This window comes from Natrix helvetica (genome assembly GCF_964273705.1).
Source record: "Natrix helvetica genome assembly, chromosome: 1".
Lineage (NCBI taxonomy): Eukaryota > Metazoa > Chordata > Lepidosauria > Squamata > Natricidae > Natrix > Natrix helvetica.
Window position 1 is genome coordinate 325,612,135 of NC_138548.1, and position 20,905 is coordinate 325,633,039.

The 20,905-nt window shown below is 38.6% G+C and overlaps 1 protein-coding gene across 1 annotated transcript in view; it reads left to right on the forward strand.

The window, feature by feature from the left end:
• The first annotated feature begins 357 nt into the window (after nucleotides 1-357).
• The window catches only part of LOC309399729 (contactin-3-like), a 239,464-nt gene continuing 218,916 nt past the window's right edge, over nucleotides 358-20,905 (forward strand). Inside the window, exon 1 of the mRNA XM_081967803.1 lies at nucleotides 358-662. The gene's annotated coding sequence lies outside the window, so the exon portion shown is untranslated. The remainder of the gene's footprint in view (nucleotides 663-20,905) is intronic.

A 20,905-nucleotide genomic window follows, 5' to 3' on the forward strand; every position in this document is an offset into this window, starting at 1 on the left:
CTATGAACAATGCCTAGCACTTATTTAAGTAACTAAAAGATTCAGCAAACTGAAAGGCCGGTGGAAGAACTGCCGGGCTAGTCTCTTCCGAGGGAAGGAAGAACGCGCGCCTTGCCTCCCCTAGCCCAAACGCCGCGGTCTGGAGTTGGGTTACTCTACACGCACACGCGCGTAGCGCGCTTCCTCCTCCTCTGCCAAATTTTCTTCGCGACAAGTGATATCACCTCGTGGAGGGGGTTGGGTGTGTGGGGAGTCAAGGCACCTTGAGGGGCGGCGGCGCCCGCAAGACGGCGCGAAAAGAGAACGAAGCCGATCTAGACGGGCGGCGCGCGGCAGAGAGCCGGAGCTGCGCAAGGTGCATCTGGGAAGGCGAGCGCGCGAACGTGGGAGAGAAATTCCGGCGCGGCGCGAAAGCAGGTGCTTGCTCGCCCGCGCGCTCACGGGTTTTTGGAAGAGCTGGCTCCGCGCACTCCCGGCTACGCCCCCGCCCCCGCTCGCCTTCCCTCCCGTCCCTTGTTCATCTGCCGCGCTGCGCTGCTTGAGGGCTCCAGAAGAGACGGCGGGCGCCGCAAGGAAGAGCCGCCAGGATTATAAGCTCGACGCTGCCCTTTGCGTAGGGAAAAGCAACCAAGACCCAGCCGAGCCCAGCCGGAGGAGAGCAGGTGGGCGGCGGGAAAGGAGCAGAAGGGCAGGCGGAGGAGGGCTGAGAAGGCAAACTTTTTTTTCCGAAGGGGCGACCCCTAGTGGGGGCCCTGTCCGAACCCGGGTTGCCTTTTGCGTCCTGCGGGAGTGAGCACCTTGCGGGGCTTCTGGGTGAGTTGCATTGGTCTAGGGAGGGAAATCCAGGGTGAGGCGGATAGTACGTTTTATCACATTCTCCCCTCCCCCCTATAAACTTTGAAAGTAAAGTTTTTTGGGGTGGTGGTGACGGCATTTATTGTTTGTTCTAATTAATTCATTTGTTTGCACTATTTGGGGGCTGCCAGCCCAGTCCCCGGAGCTCAGAATGGGAGCGGACTGCGAAACGTTTTCCCTCCTGACCTTAAGCGACCGGCACGTACAGACAAACCTGTATCTTTAAAGCTGCATCTTTAAATTGAATGAGCTCAAGTTTTCGCTGCATCTTTTCCTTCAGCCTGATCTTATTTTCAGGAGGACCTGCGAATGCGTTATGCCCTGAAAGGAGCGAACCGTTATGAATTCTGCCCCCCCTCCCTTTGGCTTCCGAAGCTCCTTATTTTAATATTGCCAAGGGAAAATGAAGGCTACCTAATCCCGTTCAGCAAGAAGGAAAAGACTGCAAGAGTGGTTCTTTGAGGCAGCATCTGAATGCAGCATTACAGTATCTGCTCTTGCTTTCATCTCTCCCCCCTCCTCCGCCCCTTGTCCTCACTTCATTATATAAGAATAAATATCTGTAAAAACGAGATTCACCAAAGCTTTATATTCTCTTGAAGGTACAGTAGGCAGAGTATAGAATGAGTCATATAAGAATGCCAGATATCGTGGGCAGATGTCAATTGTAAAAGTACAATGCCATTTTGTCACTGAATGCCTTAGTAGTAAATCCCATGGAAGCCCCATGTAGTTGAGGTGATAGTTTTAATCAATTGCATGATAAAGTCAACTAATTCTATTTAATTGAAGCCATAAGATTTGGGGACTTTATCATTGGAGCCCTTCAGGGAGTTGAAATGCTACTCTGTTGTAAACAATGTGGTCCAGAAGGTTATGAATTTGTAATGGTACTCTGCGCGTTTACAGGCTACATTATCCTTAGTCTTGTAAATAATAATGGCTGGAAACTTAGTTAACTTGAAACGATAATGTGTAGAGGAGCATGTAACAAGATAAAGAACCTTGATCATCTCTTGTTGCATTGTCAGTTTAAGCTCACCTAGAATTTAACCTCACCTAGAACAGAATGGGAGAATTCTCTCTTCAAGTGTTTTTATCTTATCAGGAATCAGAAGTGAGAATTGTCCTTAGCCCATAGCATCACCTATGCATAAGAAATGCTTGCTTCATTTAAAAACTTTAAAAGTGCTTTATAAGGGAATAATAGTTCCCTCATGGATGTTTTTCTAATCTTATGATAAATAACAAGGTTGCATTATCAAATATATTTTCTAAAAAACTTTTAAAAATTTACTTCCCTATATATCCCATTTTGCTAGCATGAGTTATACAGGAGGAAAATGTGGCTCTGCTTGAATTCATTTTTTAATGGTAGCTTACAGACAGAATCTCTCCTTTGGCTTTAGCTTGATTGAGGGCTAGGGGTACATGCTTTCTGCTGTTGATTAAAACAAATCCTTTTCATGAACTGTGACTTTATTTGGTTGAATACAGTTGTTAAGGTTTGAAAAAATGGAATTTGCTAACATTTGTCAACAAGGCAACTTGAGAGTAAATTAACTTTATTTTGTGTTTTGCCAGCTTTGGACAGGAATCACCAATAACATATTTGCTTCAGCATTTTAGTATTTTCCCCCATTCATTGCACAGTTTGTTAACAGTTTGTAGTTTTCAGACGAATAGCTCCAGTTAAAATATTCAGGAATCTTTTTCTGTGGTTTATGATTTGAGTCTTCAGTGTATCCAGCAAGACATGTTTTTTTAAAGCCTTCTTTATTAGGCTGTTTTTTTTTTTTAAAAAAAATGGTTCTATCTGTTTGCTCATTTTTCTGTTGAATTTTGTTTTGCACTCTGCTACATTGGATTCTATATCTTGTTGCAATGGTAGATTAATTAGCAATACTATGGATTTTTTTTTTAAAAAAACTGCATTGCATAGAGTGGTTTTGAATAATTCATGCTTTCCTGGACTGGATCACAGCTGACTTTCTATGGTATTTTGTTGCAATTTTTATTTAAATATTTTATTTAAATATTTAATTCAAAAGAGTTTATTTCTGGTTACCAAGCTTATCTCTCTATGTATAAAATGGCTTTAATCTCTATGCTGTTACTTGGAGGTAAAGTCTGCTGAATTGTATAGTACTGTATTCAAAGTATATAGGTTTTCACTACTCTACATATTTTCCCACATGTTAAGTATAGTTACAGCAACATTCCATCCTGATTTCTTCCTAAATTAGCAGATCCTGTTTTATATGCTGATAGTCTCAAACATAGTCTTTAACAATGGTAAAGAATTTCTGATTGGTAACTTGTTTGTATCCATGCAAAAAGTATGAATGGAGGGAATGACTGTTCATATGGAAATTGTTCAGCTAGAAACTCTCCATGCATTCTCATACATTCATGTAGACTTGCAAATTGTTGATGTGATAATAAAATTCAACCTTCATTTGCTGCCCAAAATTCCACTGATATATGGATGGTTATATAAGCCTATTTAATAAATACCTGTATTATACTATTCTGAAGGTCGTGGTCCAAGTTTTATAGGCACTTTGGAAACTTGTTGACTGAGAACAATCCACACAGAGTTTCCATATAAGAATTATCCAAAATTATTACAAGAATTGTTTCAAGAAAGAATTTCTAACAAATGTTCAATCTGGTTTTTTTTAATCACACTGCAAATAACATTTGTGGGTTGCCTGCAGATAGGTGTGGAAATGTATTCTAAAGAAAGCTTGGCTTCAAAAGCTTATTAAAAAATAAGCTTTAAAAATAGTGCTTGACAGAAACTGAAGCTAGAATATTAACTCTTGACCTGCAGGCAAATTATTAATCATTGAAAAATGTCATGTCTTAAAGTTGGGACACAACTAGGCTTCATAGTTTTTCAAAGTACAAAGAAAGTGATTTAGGAAGACAGAAAGACTTTTTGGTATTTTCAGATCTGCTTCCATATGACTTTTAGAGTACAGTTCTTACTTCGAAATATATAAGGCTTTAAATACTGCAATTTTGGATACTTTCAATTTGCATTGAGATTTGCTAGGATGCAGACTACATCTTGTGATTTTGTAGAACTGGGCAAATTTCTGTTTGGGGAATAAAGTGAGTGGCATATTATACTTGCCACTCCTTCCATTGGTTCTGGAGCTTCAGAAAATTATTTAGAACAGATTGGGAAGCATGTTCAATATTAAAGGAAAAGAGATAAGGTTTTGATAAGGTTTTGATGACAATGAGATTTCACCTGGCATTGATTTTTTTCAAGCTGTAATAGCTTGACAATCATAATTACATTGCTTTCCTTTCCCCAAAAGAAGAAAGGTTTGAATTCTTATACCAAAACATACATAATGAAATCTATTTTCTGAATTCTGAGATTTAAACCAAATAGAATTTGGAGTAGTCCATTCAGTACACTGTAATATTCCTCTTGTTAGGATTATCTGAATTTTTTATATAAATTGGATTGCTTTTCTTCCTAACTATTTGAACCTATACATTTATCATTATGGAATAGACTTATTAGATAAATATGGCTATAGAGTAATTAATTAATCTCAGCTAAATTTACATTGGATTTATGAAAAAAAAATTACAAGGTTTGGGACTAATTGATATTTTTGGGGTTACTTAGAAAAAAAACCAAGTATCAATAAGTATTTGTAAACATTAATGATCCACATTGTTTTTCATGCATCAGTTTAATTTCTATGTATTTTTATCAAGTTATTCTGCTTTGTTTGTATGAAATAAGTGTAACAGTATTATATGCATGATTATGTAACTTATTGCCTATGGTTATCATAAAATGATTTGTTTCCTTGACATACCTCTGCTGGCTTTTGAGCACTGAAAAATAATGCATGTTCAAATCTATATTGCTTGTGATCTTACTGGGAAAACTATTTTTTTTTGTCTGATAATGTCTAAAAAAATACCGATATAGATTAGCTCTATATTTTTCTGTCTGAAAAAAAATTACAAAAAATTTGTAATTAAATTACAAATCTATCTGTCTATTTTTCCATCCATCCATCCATCCATCCATCCATCCATCCATCCATCATCTATCATCTATCTATGCAACATTGCTGACAAGAACACATTTTCCTATCACTTCCTCCCCATAGCAACCATTCAGTGCTCAAAACTTTTGCAGAAAATTGGAAATAACTGTTGAGTGAAATATGCTACAGTTCAGATGAGAATTGCTAAAAAAGCGTGGCGTGCGTTTGAAGGTACATACATTCTAGTAATAGCATGTGGAAGTATACAATTCCATTTTGTTATGTTTAGCCCATCTTTTGTCAGAAAAAATCTTACCTAATTTAATTCATTTTTAGTGACTTTTTCTCTTCCAGGACTACCTACTCAGCTTTGATTGTAGAATCTGTAGATTTAATAAGCATTCTTCTTCATCCAAGTAATTCATAAAAGTATTAAAATGTATCATGACATACTATATAATATCACACTTTAATTTGAGGAGTAGCACCGTCTTCTCTGTGCTCTTCCTATTCCTGTAATTCAGAAAATATGGCTACTGTCTTCTGGAATTTAGTCCAAAGAATTATACAAAGTTTTGAATATCATAGTTCTATCAAAGGAAAAATGGAAATACTTTGAAGACAAGCAAAATGCAATACAACAATTTTGATTGGAGGATTAAAATAGATTTTCTTTAATCTATTACAAGTCCAGGAGCAAAGATCAAACAACTTCTTGTAACTTCATATCAAAGGACTAATAGTGGATTTAGATATAGATGCTCAGTTTCTGATGAAAGTTTTATTTGTTTAATGGAGATCAGGCTTCTTCAACTGCTAAATCAGATTTTGGAAGCATAAGATAATTTGTAGTGCTCTGTTCATGCGTATAATTTAAAACAGAAATATATAGCAAATACATCTGAGCACAGTTCATTTTTTCTTAGCATATTTGGAAGTATTCTCTAGTTGTAGGCTCTTATAAAAATTATATTGTTGTATTTTGAGTGAACAGAATATTTGACAGGCCTTTTTATATATTTTAAAGGATAAAATGCCCTATAGAACTTTAAGTGTTATTAAATGTTCCCTGGACTTTATTATCTTTAGGCGTGCACCATATTCACAAGTCTATACAAATACATTCTAAAACAAATTGCTAAATGATATATTAAACTGTAAGAACGAAATGGAAAGCTTTTGATATTTAGTGGTTCAAAGAGGTCGGTTCATGGATTTTAGGGCAACTTGAGAAGTACCTTTATGCTAATCAAAACCTTTGGCATTAACATAGAGAGACAATTCAGTTCTTCCTAACAATAACACTTGATGGCACTCTCCGCAACAATATCTCTTATTTAACAAATAATAAAGGACCTGTACTGTGCGGAGAGTTAGCGAATGGTAGTAATGGATGATTGAATATAGTGACATATTTATTTTTATCCTGCCTTTATTATTGTTTTTATAAATAACTTAAGGTAATAGATTCTTTTTATATATAAAAAAGCACCGATTGAGAAATAATTTCAAATATGAAATTTTGTGCCCTGTTTTTTTAATTGGAGTTCAGCTCTGATGTATTTATTAAGTATTTTTATATTTGTTAGATTTTGTTTTTCAAAGGGTCCCTAAGCATAAAACAAATAATAAAATCACTACAAAATTGCTTACTACATACATACACAAACTCATGCAATGCATTTTAATTAAAAAAAAATAACAGTCAAAATTTGAGAAGATCTTGATTGCTATCCAAATAACAACAGAATAGATATTACAGTAAGTTATTTTCCTCAAAATATAATTCTGCAGATACTGTCATTACTGAAAATACTTTTCCTAGCATGTGAAAAAAAAAGTCAATTATTTAAGGACAGGAAGAGGTTGAGGTGAGAAAGGGTTTCACTTATGTGATTTGGGGTTGCACCCAAGGTGTCTATTAGTATTGGTACTACCTGAGCCATGATAGTGCACTGGTTAGAGCAGGGGTGTCCAAACTTGGGAACTTTAAGACTTGTGGACTTCAACTCCCAGAATTCCCCAGCCAACCATGCTGGCTGGGGAATTCTGGGAATTGAAGTCCACAAGTCTTAGAGTTCTCAAGTTTGGACACCCCTGGGTTAGAGTGTAGTACTGCAGACTACTTCTGCTTCCTGCCGGCTTCCTGCAATTTGGCAGTTCAAATCTCACCAGGCTCAGCATTGACTCAGCCTTTCTTCCTTTCGAAGTTGGGTAAAATGAGGACCAAGATTGTTGGGGAAAAGATGCTGACTCTATACAGCCACTTAAAGAGGGCTGTAAAGCACTGTAAAGTGGATTTATGAGTGTAAGTGCTATTGCTACCTTTGCTTTCTTTTACCATGTAAATATTAATAAATGCAAAGCAACACACTGTGTGTGAAATAAATCCAATTTGAGTAATTACAAGTCTTCTGTATTTTTAAATCAATGAAGTGCCTAAGCAGTCTTCAGAAGTATCATCACATATAATGCAGTAAATCAATCAATCAATCAACCTGGTATATATTAATAGAATTATAGTTTTAACCAAGCTTTCTTTTTCTGCTAGAAACTGTGGCTAACCATAAAACTTCTTTAGAATTCTAGAAGTCTTGTAGTTAGTCTTCATTACTGATAGAAGGCCTTGATTACTGATCTCTTGTTACAAACATATGAAGTCTTTTTTTGGAAGGAATGAAGACCAGAATAAGTGCAGACAAATGAGTCTACTTTGGCTTACTGTCAATTCATTCATTCATTCATTCATTCATTCATTCATTCATTCATTTATTTATTTATTTATTTATTTATTTATTTATTTATTTATTTATTTATTTATATTTAATGCTTCTAGACCGCCCCCTCTCCCGAAAGGGACTCGGGGCGGTGTACAGTTCATGCAAAATATATCAAAATACAATAAAAAGTTGAATATGTACAGTTGGCATGGAGGAGGTTAAAAATGTAATTAAAAGAACTGTACAAAGCTAGTATAAATATAAGTTTTTAAACCCCTAAAACAGACACAATAAATTAAAAAACAATACCTCTAAAATAACCAGTTAATAGTATATTTGCCAGGAGGGACAGTTGTAATTATGCCAGGCCTGCTAATCGGAACAGGTGAGTCTTCAATTTTTGCCGGAAGGAGCGGAGGTCAGTAGTGGTTCTAATGTCGGGGGGGAGGTCATTCCAGAGGGTTGGGCCCATCACAGAGAAGGCCCTACTCCTTGGTGTCGCCCGTTGGCATTGCCTAGTGGACGGCACCAGGAGAAGTCCCTCTCTGTGTGAGCGAATTGGCCGCAGGGATGTATGTGGGAGGATTCCACAGGGATGTATGTGGGAGTTCATCTTCAATTCCAAATAATTGCTGTGAAAACAAAGGTAATATTAATAGTCATAGGCACTGGGTGCAATTACATAACAATCGGAACACCATTTGAACACCGTCAGCATTGACAAATTCACCATCAGTCATAGAAAATGAACAAGCTAAATTGCTCTGTGACTTTAGAATTCAAACAGACAGGTACCTACTACATATGTAAGTATGTATGCTTATTTATGGACTTATTTTTACCTCCTCTGCACGATTTTATGGTGCTATCTTGATTATTGCTCTGTACGTCGCCCCGAGTCCCTGTGGGGAGAGGGGGCGACTAATAAGTTCAATAAAATAAATAAATAAATAAATAAATAAATATTTACAGACTTACTAGTTGTGGATAAGAAAGACAAAAGCGTCTGGATAGTGGACGTGGCAGTACCTGGAGACAATGGAATAGACGAGAAAGAACCGGAGAAGATCACAAAATACAAAGACAAATAGAAATAGAATGACTATTGCAGATGCAAGCAGAGGTAGTCTCAATAATAATAGGTGCCTTGGGTGCAATCCCCAAACAACTAGAATACTATGAACACTATTGCCATCAGTCAATTGCAAAAGGTGGCATTACTCAGAACAGCTTTCATCCTGCAATGATATCTGTAATACCATAAACATCCAGTTCTTAGAAAGGACTCAATAGGTAGACAAAAATGCCAAATCCTGTCTGAAGATCTGGCTGCCTGTGCAACAAACCATAGTAGGAGTAATAGTAGTAGTAATAGTATATACATGCCATGCTTAATAATTGTCGATAAGAAAGACAAAAAATAGTGGACAAGGCAATACTTAGACATATCAAAGTAGAAGAAAAAGAGATAACAAAATAGAATGACCTGCAAATAGAAATAAATTGACTGTGACAAAGGAAAGCAAAGATAGCACCAAAAGGAATAGATGCCTTGGATACAATACCGAAACAACTGAAGCACCATTTGCAATTGACAAAACAATTGCCATTAATCAAGTGCAAAAGACAGCTTTACTCAGTACAGCTTACATCCTGTGACAATATTTAACAGCATTAAATTGCCACATTTGCCTATCCCAGGTACTTGCCAAATGCCAAATCCATTCTAAACATCTGGCTGACTGTGCAATGAAATATATATATATATATATATCGTAGGAATATTATTGATAGCCTAGTTCCACATATTCAGATGACTTCTTTTCAGCACTTGTATGTAAAATTTTGCAAAGAAATGTAATTTAGAAGAGAATTCTATGTACCTTTCCTCAAAGATGGCGGTGCGGCAGTAGCTCGCAGAGGCCACCATCCAAAAGTGGTGCTATTTTTATATTGTATCTCATCCCACGAAACATGGATGTCAGAGCAACCAGAGTTTATGTGTACCTTTGGCAGACATTATGGAAATACAGAAACAACTCCAACACCATTAATGATGATTTGCGGAAGAAACTGCGTAACCTTGGCTTGCTCCGAAGCCCAGGCCCTCAAACCCCGGCATCACCAGAAGCCAACGGATGGAGGAGGGGGCATCGAAAGCAGTGCTAGAGGAAGTGGAAGCATGGAAAGCGAGCAGGGGTTAACGCTAGAGGCAAACCCTAGCTGGCCTGCTCTACCATCCATTCTGCTAGCAAATGTCTGCTCCCTGGACAATAAATTAGATTACATCAGACTCCAGCAAGCTACACGGCGTGAGTACAGACACTGCTGCATTTTTGTTTTCACGGACACATGGCTGAGTGATAGAGTTCTGGATGCTGCTATTCAGCTGGACAGGTTAACTGCGTTTTTTGCCGACAGAAATGCCGCTCTGTGCGGTAAGACTGTGGCAGTGGACTGTGGGTATACATCAACACAGAATGGTGTAAAAACTCTTTCCTAGTTTCCACCTACTTTTCACCGCTTGTGGAGTTTGTGGTTGTGAGATGTAGACCTTTTTATTTACCCAGGGAATTCAATTACCACTGCTATTATACTCAACGTGTATATCCAACCTAGTGCTAATGCTAAGGAAGGCTCTGTATACTTCACCGGACCATCAACGAACTGCAGAATACACACCCTGATGGATTGTTTATTGTTGCCGGAGATTTCAATCATGCAAATCTCAGGACTGTGCTCCCTAAATTTCATCAGAATGTGGACTTTGCAACCAGATGGGAAAACACGCTGGATGTTGTTTATACAAACATCCCGGGTGCATACCGGACGAAGCCCCACCCCCACCTTGGCTACTCAGACCACATCTTTGTTATGCTAATTCCAGCATACAGACCACTCATCAAGCGTTCAAGACCAGTTTGGAAGCAGGTGAGGACCTGGCCAGCAGGAGCTATCTCTGCTTTTCAGGATTGCTTTGAATGCACTGACTGGGACATGTTTAGGAAGTGTGCAACCAATGGTGACTCCATGCTGAACACATCTTGGGCATCGACAACACCAGGGCAGACTGGCTGAGTTGCACAACAGTCGACCCTGCGGAATGGAGCCTGAACCGTCACATCTTCAAACAGCTGTCATCTAGGTATGGGACTCTGGTTCTAGATCTCTTCCCAACAGTGTCCAACGAGCAGCTGCCCAGGTACCTGTCTTGTTAAACGACACCAGGCATGGAAGGGACGGATGCTTTAAGGTGCAGATGGCCTCACGGTCTTCTGTACGCCTTCTCTCCCTTCTCCCTGATACAGAGGGTGATTTGGAAAATGATAGATGAGGAGGCCGAGCTCATCCTAATCGCCCCTCCTTGACCCTGGTATGCGGACCTGATCAATCTCTCAGTAGGCCCAGCATGGCGCCTTCCAATGATAACATTCCTTCTTCATCAGGGATCCATCCACCATCCGGACCTGCCCTGACTCCGCCTAACCACATGGAGGCTGAGCGGGCGGTCTTCAGGGTGGCTAACCTTTCTGAGACTGTAATTCAAACCATTCAGGCTTCCCAACGCCCAGCCACTAACAGAATCTACCAATCTACATGGCAGACTTTCATCACTTGGTGCCTTTCTCGAGATGCCACTCCCCTGGAGGCCACAGTTTCCCAGGTATTTGAGTTCTTGTAGCAGGGGCTTGATAGAGGACTCTCACCTAACACACTTCGGCGGCAGGTGTCGGCCCTCTCTTCGGTTCTCTCTCTTCACTGGGATGAACCTCTCTCCTTGCACCCTCACGTCCGCTGTTTCATTAAGGGTGCGTCTAATCTCTGCCCTCCTGTCATACACTGTTTCCCCTCATGGAATCTAGCCAAAGTACTTGACTTTCTCATTCTACCTCCTTTCGAGCATCTCAGGTCAGCCTCATTGTATCACCTTACTCTGAAGACAACCTTTCTGGTGGCAATCACGTCGGCACGACGGGTCTCAGAATTGGCGGCCCATTCCATCTGATCTGTGTGTATTTCACCCAGACCGTGTGGTCCTTCGCCTTGATCCCTCCTTTGTTCCAAAGATAAATTTGACGTTTCATTGATCTATAGTCCTCTCTTCCAAATTTCTGTCCTAATTCTTCTCACAGACTTGAGCGCAAATGGCATAGGTTAGATGTGTAGCATGCTCTTAAGATCTGTGTCACCAAAACGGCCACCTTCAGATACACCGAAGCGCTCTTCGTGTCTTTCCATCCCACAAATAAAGTGCTAAAAGCTTCTCCATCAATGGTCGGATGCTGGATCTGCTCTGCTATTTCAAGGGCCTACCTGGTGCATCACCTTACTCCTCCATCCAACATTACGGCACATTCCACACGCAGTGTGGCTACAGCGGCAGCATGGACTCGGCAGGCCTCGTTGGAGGAGATCTGCAAGGCAGCTACCTGGAGTACTACTACCCCCTTTATCTGCCATTATAAGGTGGATAGATACACATCGGCAGATGCGGCATTTGGGTGGCGGGTCCTCCAAGCAGTTCTTCCCTCTTCCAGCTCCTAGGCCAGCCTTTTCCCACCCGGCCTAGCTTTGACTGCTGTCAAAGACATGCATGATTGCTGTCTCCACCAACTTTGGAGAATGGGGCGTTGGTTCTTATTTATTTATTTTATTTATTTATTTATTTATTTAAACTTATTAGTCGCCCCCTCTCCCCACAGGGACTCGGGGTGACGTACACAAGCAACAGTCAGCACAGTGTCGTACAGAGGAGGTAAAAAATAAATAAATAATTACAATACTAAAAAAGGTTAAAACCCCAATAACATTAATAGTTTAAAAACTAAAATTAACAATTAAATATGACCTAGGGGTGGAAAAATTGTCGAGTTATGCCAGGCCGGCTAGCCGAAACAGGTGGGTCTTCAGTTTACTGCGGAAGGAGCGGAGATCGGTTGTTGTTCTGATGTCTGGGGGGAGGTCGTTCCAAAGGGTAGGGTCCGCCACAGAGAAGGACCTACTCCTGGGCACCGCCCTCTGACAATCTCTAGAGGACTCTTACCTGATAAACCCCTTCTCTGGGCAGGTGAAGACAGCGGTCATCCCCACCCATTCAGGTCCTGGCCTAGTTCGCAGAGGGAGTTCTGGGAGAAATATTGGATCATCAAGAGATTGAGAACAATCGAATAGCGCACAGCAGTCCACTTCTCCTTCGTCAAGAAAAGCGGGAGAACATTCCTCAGAGGCGATGACATCACTTTGGTAGACTCAGTTCTATTGGTTACTGGCTGAGTTAACCCATGCATGACCGCTGTCTCCACCTACCCAGAGAAGGGGCGTATCAGGTAAGAACCAACGCCCCATTCTAGTTCATAAACATTCTAAAATGCAATTTGTGACTTGACATAGCAGCAAATATTCTGCACTGGCATTTATTATCCTAAATTATGCATTTAATAGAAGTTGAATAAATTATTCTCAGTTTTATATAATTTTGTTGGTTATTTATGGTTAGATGGCAGTGTACTTATTTTATAGTAATCAAATTTAATAAAATTGGCAAAGTAACAGACTGCTGAAACAATGTTTATTGCTTGAAAATGTAATCTTTCTGGGACTAAGGTTCTCTTCATATCTGATTATATTGATTTTTAAAATATATTTTATGTTTTACTTTTTCATTATAGTTTGTAATACAAGGGCATTTTTTCTCTGATCTACTTCATAAATTGGTAATCTTGGTTGCAGAATCTAATTTTACTGTTTGAGTTGGGCAGCTAAATAAGTTTGTTTAATAAATGAATAAATAAATAGTATAAGTAAATACTTTTTGTGTTGTCCCATGTGGAAACATTAATTTCTTCCCTTATCCCACTGGGTCAGTATTCTATATCAAATGCTGATGTTCTTAGAAAATGGAACCTGTATAGGTGAAATTATTTTGAAAGTCAGCTGAGTTTAAATTGAGTTTAAGAAACAACAACATTCAACTATATGCTTATACAATGTATGTGTCAGGTTTCCAAATGAAGAAATGAGCAAAGTCCATCTTTGAAAACAAATTTCTTTTATTTAGGTAGACATCAAATTGGCAAAGTCTATTGCAATTCTGAATCTGACATAAACTGGAATTACACCACATAATGTTGTAAGTTAAAACATCCTTCAAAAGTCACATTCTCCAATAACAATCAATCCACATTGCCCAGTGTCTTCGAACTCCACCTTCCGTTCTCAGTAGGAGCACCCTCTGTTCCCATAGGAAAGAAGATCACCTAGCCAAAACAATCCTCACTATCCATTCGCTCCTTAGCCCCCCACCTTAAGAATGTGGCGAGCCCGAAAACCCCCTTACATAGTAAAGAGAAAGAAAAAGGAATAAATGATTAGCTGGCCTGGCATAATTATAATTGTTTACAACTGCTACCTCCTGGAAGTATACTCTCAACTGGTTATTTTAAGGGTAGTGTTTTAAATCTAATTGATTTTAGGGCTTTTAGAGCCATATTTTATTCTTCTATACAGTTCTTTTAATTTTTAACCTCCTCCATGTGTATATTTATATTTATATTTATATTTGTACTTATTATCTGTTATGTGTTGTGTGGACTGTACACCGCCCCGAGTCCCTTTTTGGGAGAGGGGGCGGTTTAGAAATGCGAAGAATAAAATGAGTATTATAGAGAGCTAAATAAAATGCCTACACATATGTCAAATTCAGGCTCGACAGTATGTAAGTTATTTATTTTTAATAAATAAATAAAATTCCCAAGCTATGTTATTTATGAATTTGCATAATTAATCTAACACATTTTAATTTTTAATATGTTAATTGGATTCTCTTTCATTAGCTTTTGAGGTTAGTAGCTTAAATTTCTTACCTTGCTATCTATCTATCATCTATCTATCTATCATCATCTATCTAATAAAAAAATATTTTTCAAAACAAACACAACACATCCCTCTTTACATACTGTAGAAAGTGTATCAGTTGGTTACAAAAAGGCTTTCGTGCATCTCTTCCACAGTCAACAAACATAATTCATATTAACTCAAGTATTTTAACTCAGATATTTATACATGTTACCATCATCATGCCTCCATTTTCATTTGACTAGAATTGTTTAAACGTCCTTCATCATAAAATATACCAAGATTTAATACATAACCACCTACTGGCATTTCATTTACTATTTCTAAAATCCTCCAATAACACTGAATCCTTATGTCCTATTCTAGCTAAACATCCATAATACTTAATAACAAAGTTTTCTAATCCTCCTTTCCAAATCACTATTTACAATTTACATCCAGTTTCCTTATGTTGTATCCATACATTGTTATCATTATCCCTCCTTTATTTAACTATATCCTGTATCATAACATTTCCCCCTAATAATCAAGACTTAACTGTATCTAACTTAGTTCTTTTTTTTATTAACCTTTATATATAATCCAAAAGGATTTCTAATCTTCCTTTCATGGGTACCATTCAATATTCATATCCAATTATTACTTATCATAACACTACACATTGTATTCATTATTATTATTATTATTATTATCAATTATTTATTTAACTATTCTATTGTCACTAAATTTCACTAAGTTTAACTAGTTTTAAATTATACTCTTCCATCTATCAACCTGCATCTTTCCAGTAGCAAAACAGTCTCACATCTTCTGCCATTTGTGGTGTCAGTCCTCTAATCATCTCCTTAATCAGCTTTGTATGGACTCCTCTTAGCAACTCCTTGCTTATAAAATCTCTCATGTAATTTCGATGCCCTTCTTCTGTTTCCTTAATCAGCTTATTTTTGATTGTCGGTAGTGTTATCAATGATATTGCTAATAAAATTTCTCTCTTTAAATCCATAAATTCTTCTGTTTTTTCTTCTTCTGTGTCTTGCCATCTGGGGTAGATTTTCCCTCCATTTAATTCCTCTTTCAGTATTCCACTCTTTCCATTTTCAGAGACAAACCAATTACCATAAATATCAGCAATTTTAATTTCTTTATATTCATTTTCCTCTTCGGTTTTTAGGATTTTAACCACCACTTTCCATTTGATAAACATCTCCAACTTCTTCATCATATTTTGCTGTTAGATGCTCTTAAGTCTTCCAACTTCTTCTCTGTCCTCTCATATGTGTTTGATAATTTCTGAATTTCTGAAAATATCTTTTGCAGACTTAAAATTTCTTTCTGCTGTTGAAATTGTGCCATTCTCTCCAGCTAACAAACACTGCTGCTCTAGCTTGGAAGGTTTTAACAAGATAAAGCATAGATTCACAATAACATTTTATTATCACCTTTCTCTGGTTACAGATATACTTCAAAGGGACATATGTATGTTTTTCTTCTGATTACTCTCTATAAACAAGCAGTGAGACTTGGAGTAGCAAGCCAGGATAACCAGTGAGACAAGTAAGAGTGTTTTGTTTCCAATACACAAACCTTCAGCCTCCGAGTAGCAGTGTTATTGTTGCAATTTTGCTTCTTTTTGTATCTTTTTTGTATTTCAAGTTAAAAAAAAAAGTCTGATTCTTGAATGAGTTAGAAGAACACCCACAGTAATGAAAGAGGAGAATTTTAGTCCAAAGGTTACAAAGAATAATAAAAGAAAAAAAAATAGAAGAAGAAAAGTTAATCCATTTGTTTTAAAAGGCTTGCATAAATTCCATCCATGAAGATAGCATTTAAAAAGTAAGATAACCCACTGTCCAAAACCATTCCAAATTTAATTCCTCCGCTTATTTCTTCTGTTCTCCAATTTGATTAATTTTAAGTTTTTTATAAGCAGTCTTTTTTAAAACGGTAAAAATTCCTCACTAGCTGGAAACACTTTCTCTTTCCATATCCTTCCGTTTTGGAGCCGCCCCGACTTCATCAGCCTAATGGCTGGATTTTTTTGTCGCCGGCTTGAATAACTTCTCTTGGATCGATCAGGGACTTTGCGATGTCCCTGAGATCAGCAAGACGTATTCTTCCTGTTCACCATCTCTGCAGGACGGTTTAGGTCCATTTGGACTACCCAGCGGCAAAAGTATCGACGGCAATCTCAAGATGATTTGAGATCGCATGTCATCTCATTGCGACATTGGCTCCTCCTCACTATCTATATTTTTGAGTGCCATACTTGACATCTTTTCCCTAGTCCAGTGATCGCGAACCTATGGCATGCGTGCCACAGGTGGCACACGGAGCCATTTGTCAGGGCACGCGAGGCGCTGCCCTGTTATCTGGCCAGCGCGCATGCGCGCGCTGCCAAGCTGAGTTCACCCTTTTTTTGAAGCCATTTTTTGCCGTCCCCAGGCTCCAGAGGCTTTATAGGAGCCTGGGGAGGGTGAAAAGAGCCTCCCTGCCCCCCCGGAGGCCCTCCGGAGGTTTCATGAGCTTCCCTGACACGTTCGGAGCGCTCAAAACGACCTTCTGAGCAAACTGGAAGTGACTTCCGCTTTGCTCGGAGGGTCGTTTTGAGCACTCCGAAGGCATCAGGGAAGCCTCCGGACGGTCCCTGAAGCCTTCGGAATGCTTAAAACGACCCTCCGAGCAACCGGAAGTGACTTCCAGTTTGCTCGGAGGCTTGCTTTGAGCGTTCCGAAGGTGTCAGGGAAGCCTCCGGATGGTCCCTGAAGCCTTCAGAGTGCTCAAAACGATCCTCTGAGCAAAGGAACAGGAAGTCACTTCCAGTTTGCTCGGAGGGTCGTTTTAAGCGTTCCGAAGGCTTCAGGGACCGTCCTGAGGCTTCCCTGACACCTCCGGAGGGCGTCTGGAGGGACGGGGGAGACTGTTTTCGCCCTCCCCAGGCTCCTATAAAGCCTCTGGAGCCTGGGGAGGGCGAAAAAAGCATGTAAAAATGGGGGGGAGCGCCTGTAGTGCGCGCATGCTCACTGGGGAGGGTCGCACATTGCATTATGGGTGTGGCACAGCCGCACATGACCCCCCTGCTTGCCCCCCTCTTATGGCACGCGAGCCAAAAAAGGTTTGCCATCGCTGCCCTAGTCCAACTATATGAGAGATTTAGTGCGCTCATACCCTGTGTTACTTTTTGGTAAAATAATAGAAAAAAATGAAATTCTATAATACAATCTCTTGGTTCTGTAAATTTCATTCTGCAGCTAGAGAAATCAGCTATTTTCCTCCTCTGGGGAGCTGGATTGATCTCACAAGATATAAATAAAATCAATCTTTACTTTAAAAATATGAAAAGACAAAATTAAATGAAATCCCTTTGAGGCTTTAAGTATTCACAAGCAGTTATTTATTGGCAAAAGAAATAAAAATAACAGTTGTTCAAATCTTAGAAAGTAACTTAAAAGAATCTTCTGTTGAAGAAAACACAAGGTGCTGTGCAAACAACAAAATTATGCTAATCTGCTCCTAATTTGGAGCTATTTCTATAGTAAAGAGCTTCTACATTGCAGAAAATGCACATGTATTAAGCTTGCATAGATAACATAAATACTACTGACAGTATTCAGCTCTAAATTCAAAAAAGGTTCTCTAACATTAATTTTAAACAACATTTCTAAACATTTTTATCAATCATTTGAATCAAGGATCCACAACACCCAGGCAGTGGCCCACCACTGGACCTTGAGCCAGTTTCAGGCCGCAGAAGTGGTAGGTGAGTGCATACTTGCATCCCCACTTGTGTGAGCAGTGAGCAAGCACGTGTGTGTGTGTGTTCTCTATTTGCAAGAGTGGTGGGTGCTTATGCTGCTGCTCCTGCAAATGCCCATTGCCAATTGTTGACACAGAACCATGCCTATTCTCCCCCCCACAACTGGTCTGCAAAGCCAGAAAGATTGGGAAACTCTGATTTAAATCATTTTTTCTTCTGTTTCAATTATTTCTGTACTATTAGTATTATTTTCAGATATCTGAAAGATTGTAGTCTAGATTGCTGGGAAGAGGAAATAAACCTAATATTTCTTCTCAAAGTTGGTTTCCAGCTTCTGCCTCTGTTTAAAATCACATTTTTTTCCTGACGAACTGAAAGAGATATTTGCAGATTAATCTCCTTGTCTATATGATCTCAGTTGGTTTGTACTCTGATTGAGATGTAATGCTGATAGCCGTGAGTGAATGTGGAGTGGAAGCTCGGTTGCCAGTTCACTAATTCAGTGATCAGAATTTTCTGTCTTTGGTTCTTTTCACATTTATTTTATTTTTTGTTTTGGATCCTTTCATTGTACCCCAATTAACTGGATTTTAAACACATTAAATTTAATAAATAGCCCACTTGAAAATATAAACAGATTGCTTGTGGTCATGAATTACAATAAATTATATACATTTACCAATTCTTCATTGTTTATATTTCAATAATTTTGTTTGAAATTTGTTTTCTATATCATTTTTATTGAAACTTTTAAAAAAGAAGATAAAATTAATATAAATTAATATAAACTAAGAAGAAAGGATATCAACAACTGGCTGAAACTGCATTCAACCATGATAATACTAAGGAGACAGAGTAGCTAATTCTGGTTGCACAATGCCAGGCCTTAGGAACAGATGTATACAAAGCCGGAATGGAAAAGACAGCAACAGATAACAAATGCCATTTCTGCAAAGAAGCTGAAGAAACAATGGACTACCTAGTTAGTTGCTGCAAGATGTTCACATAGATTGATTATGAACAACAGCATGGCAAAGTAGCAACAATGGTGCCCTAGAATATTTGCAAGAAATATCTTTTGTCTATAACTGTGATGACGAACCTTTGGCATGCATGCCAGAGATGGCACACAGAGTTCTCTCTGTGCATGCACGCCATTGCCAACTGCTCTTCTGGGTTCCATCGCACGCGTGTGCACCAGCCATTTGCTCTCTTCCAGGTTCCGGTGCTCCCGTGCACACTCTCCATTTTCGATACTTGGTGCTAAAAAGGTTAACCATTACTGGTGTATAAGCAACAACTGATGGAACCACAACCTAGACAAAGGAATAGAAAATGAAAAAGCTAAAGTGTTCTTAGATGTTAGAATAAGCCCCTGCCACATAACATACTTGTCATTAGGAAAGGAAAAATATCTGGCTAGTGGATGTGACACAGTACCTGGAGACAGCAGAATAGATGACAAAGAACTGCAAATAGAAATAAATCAACTAAAGCAAAAGAAATCAAAGATGGTACCACTAATAATAAGCATTTGGGTGCAATCCCAAAGCATCTGGAAAACCACTTGAACACCGAACACTGTTGGCATTGACAAAATCACCATCAGTCAATTGGAAACGGCAGCTTTACTTGGAATAGCATACATTCTAATCAATTAGGAATTAATACCATCAGACATGAACATCTGCCTATCCCAAATCCTTCAGTGAGGGAATAAAAAAGCAAATCCAGTCTATTCACCTGGCTGACTGTGTGACAAACCATAACAATAATGATTTGTTAATCATTTATCCAGGACATTAATATGTTTAACATCTGTATGGAACAACTGGATGAAGTCATCTGTCAGCTTGGTCGTTAAGTCATTAATATGCAGAATATATCCAATGGTACATCTTAATCCAGGCTACTCAGGTGACACTGTTATTGCCTATACCCAATCTTTGGAGGCTTCTTGGTTTTGGATGTTGAGGAAAAGACTGCATAGTTGGACTCCCTGGAGATGGGATTTTTTAAACCTTTGGTTTTCAGTGCAGTTTTTTGAGATACTGTGCAACTTAGACCTTTTTCTAGATTTACAACTGCTAATCAAAAGGTTTGCCCCTCATATCTTAGACACCCAACAATTGAACTATTCCAGGTACTTCCTCATGACATTCCTCCAATTTGTAAGGCTAGGAATATCGTTAAAAATAGTTAAGGGTATTCTGACAAATTTTACCAGTGTTAGTATCAGGTTTGCAGGTGTATAATTTCCTGAGTCATCCTCATTCCATGTTGCAAAGACAGGATCAGTAATTAAGGCTTAGGAGAGCTCATTTTGGAGTAAAAATGGAAAGTGAAAATTATGGGTTAACATCAGCAATTAAGTAGATAAACATAGTATCAACCACTCGGCATAGTAAACATATAATTAAATAGCAAATTAATGAAGATTAGAGGATTCTTCTTTATTACTTAGAAATAATAAAGTTAATAAAATATATTTATTTCCTAAAACATTTGCCTAATCTACATTTTTAAAATGACTGACTTAAAATAATTTGACCTAGATTTAAAACACATACCATTATAGTCCCAAAGAATGCAAAAAATAAATATTAGAAACATCTTCAATCCAAAGGCATTTGAATGTGTTGGCTCACGTTAATGAAAATACAAATGAAATGTTCTTATCCATAATTAGTCAACAG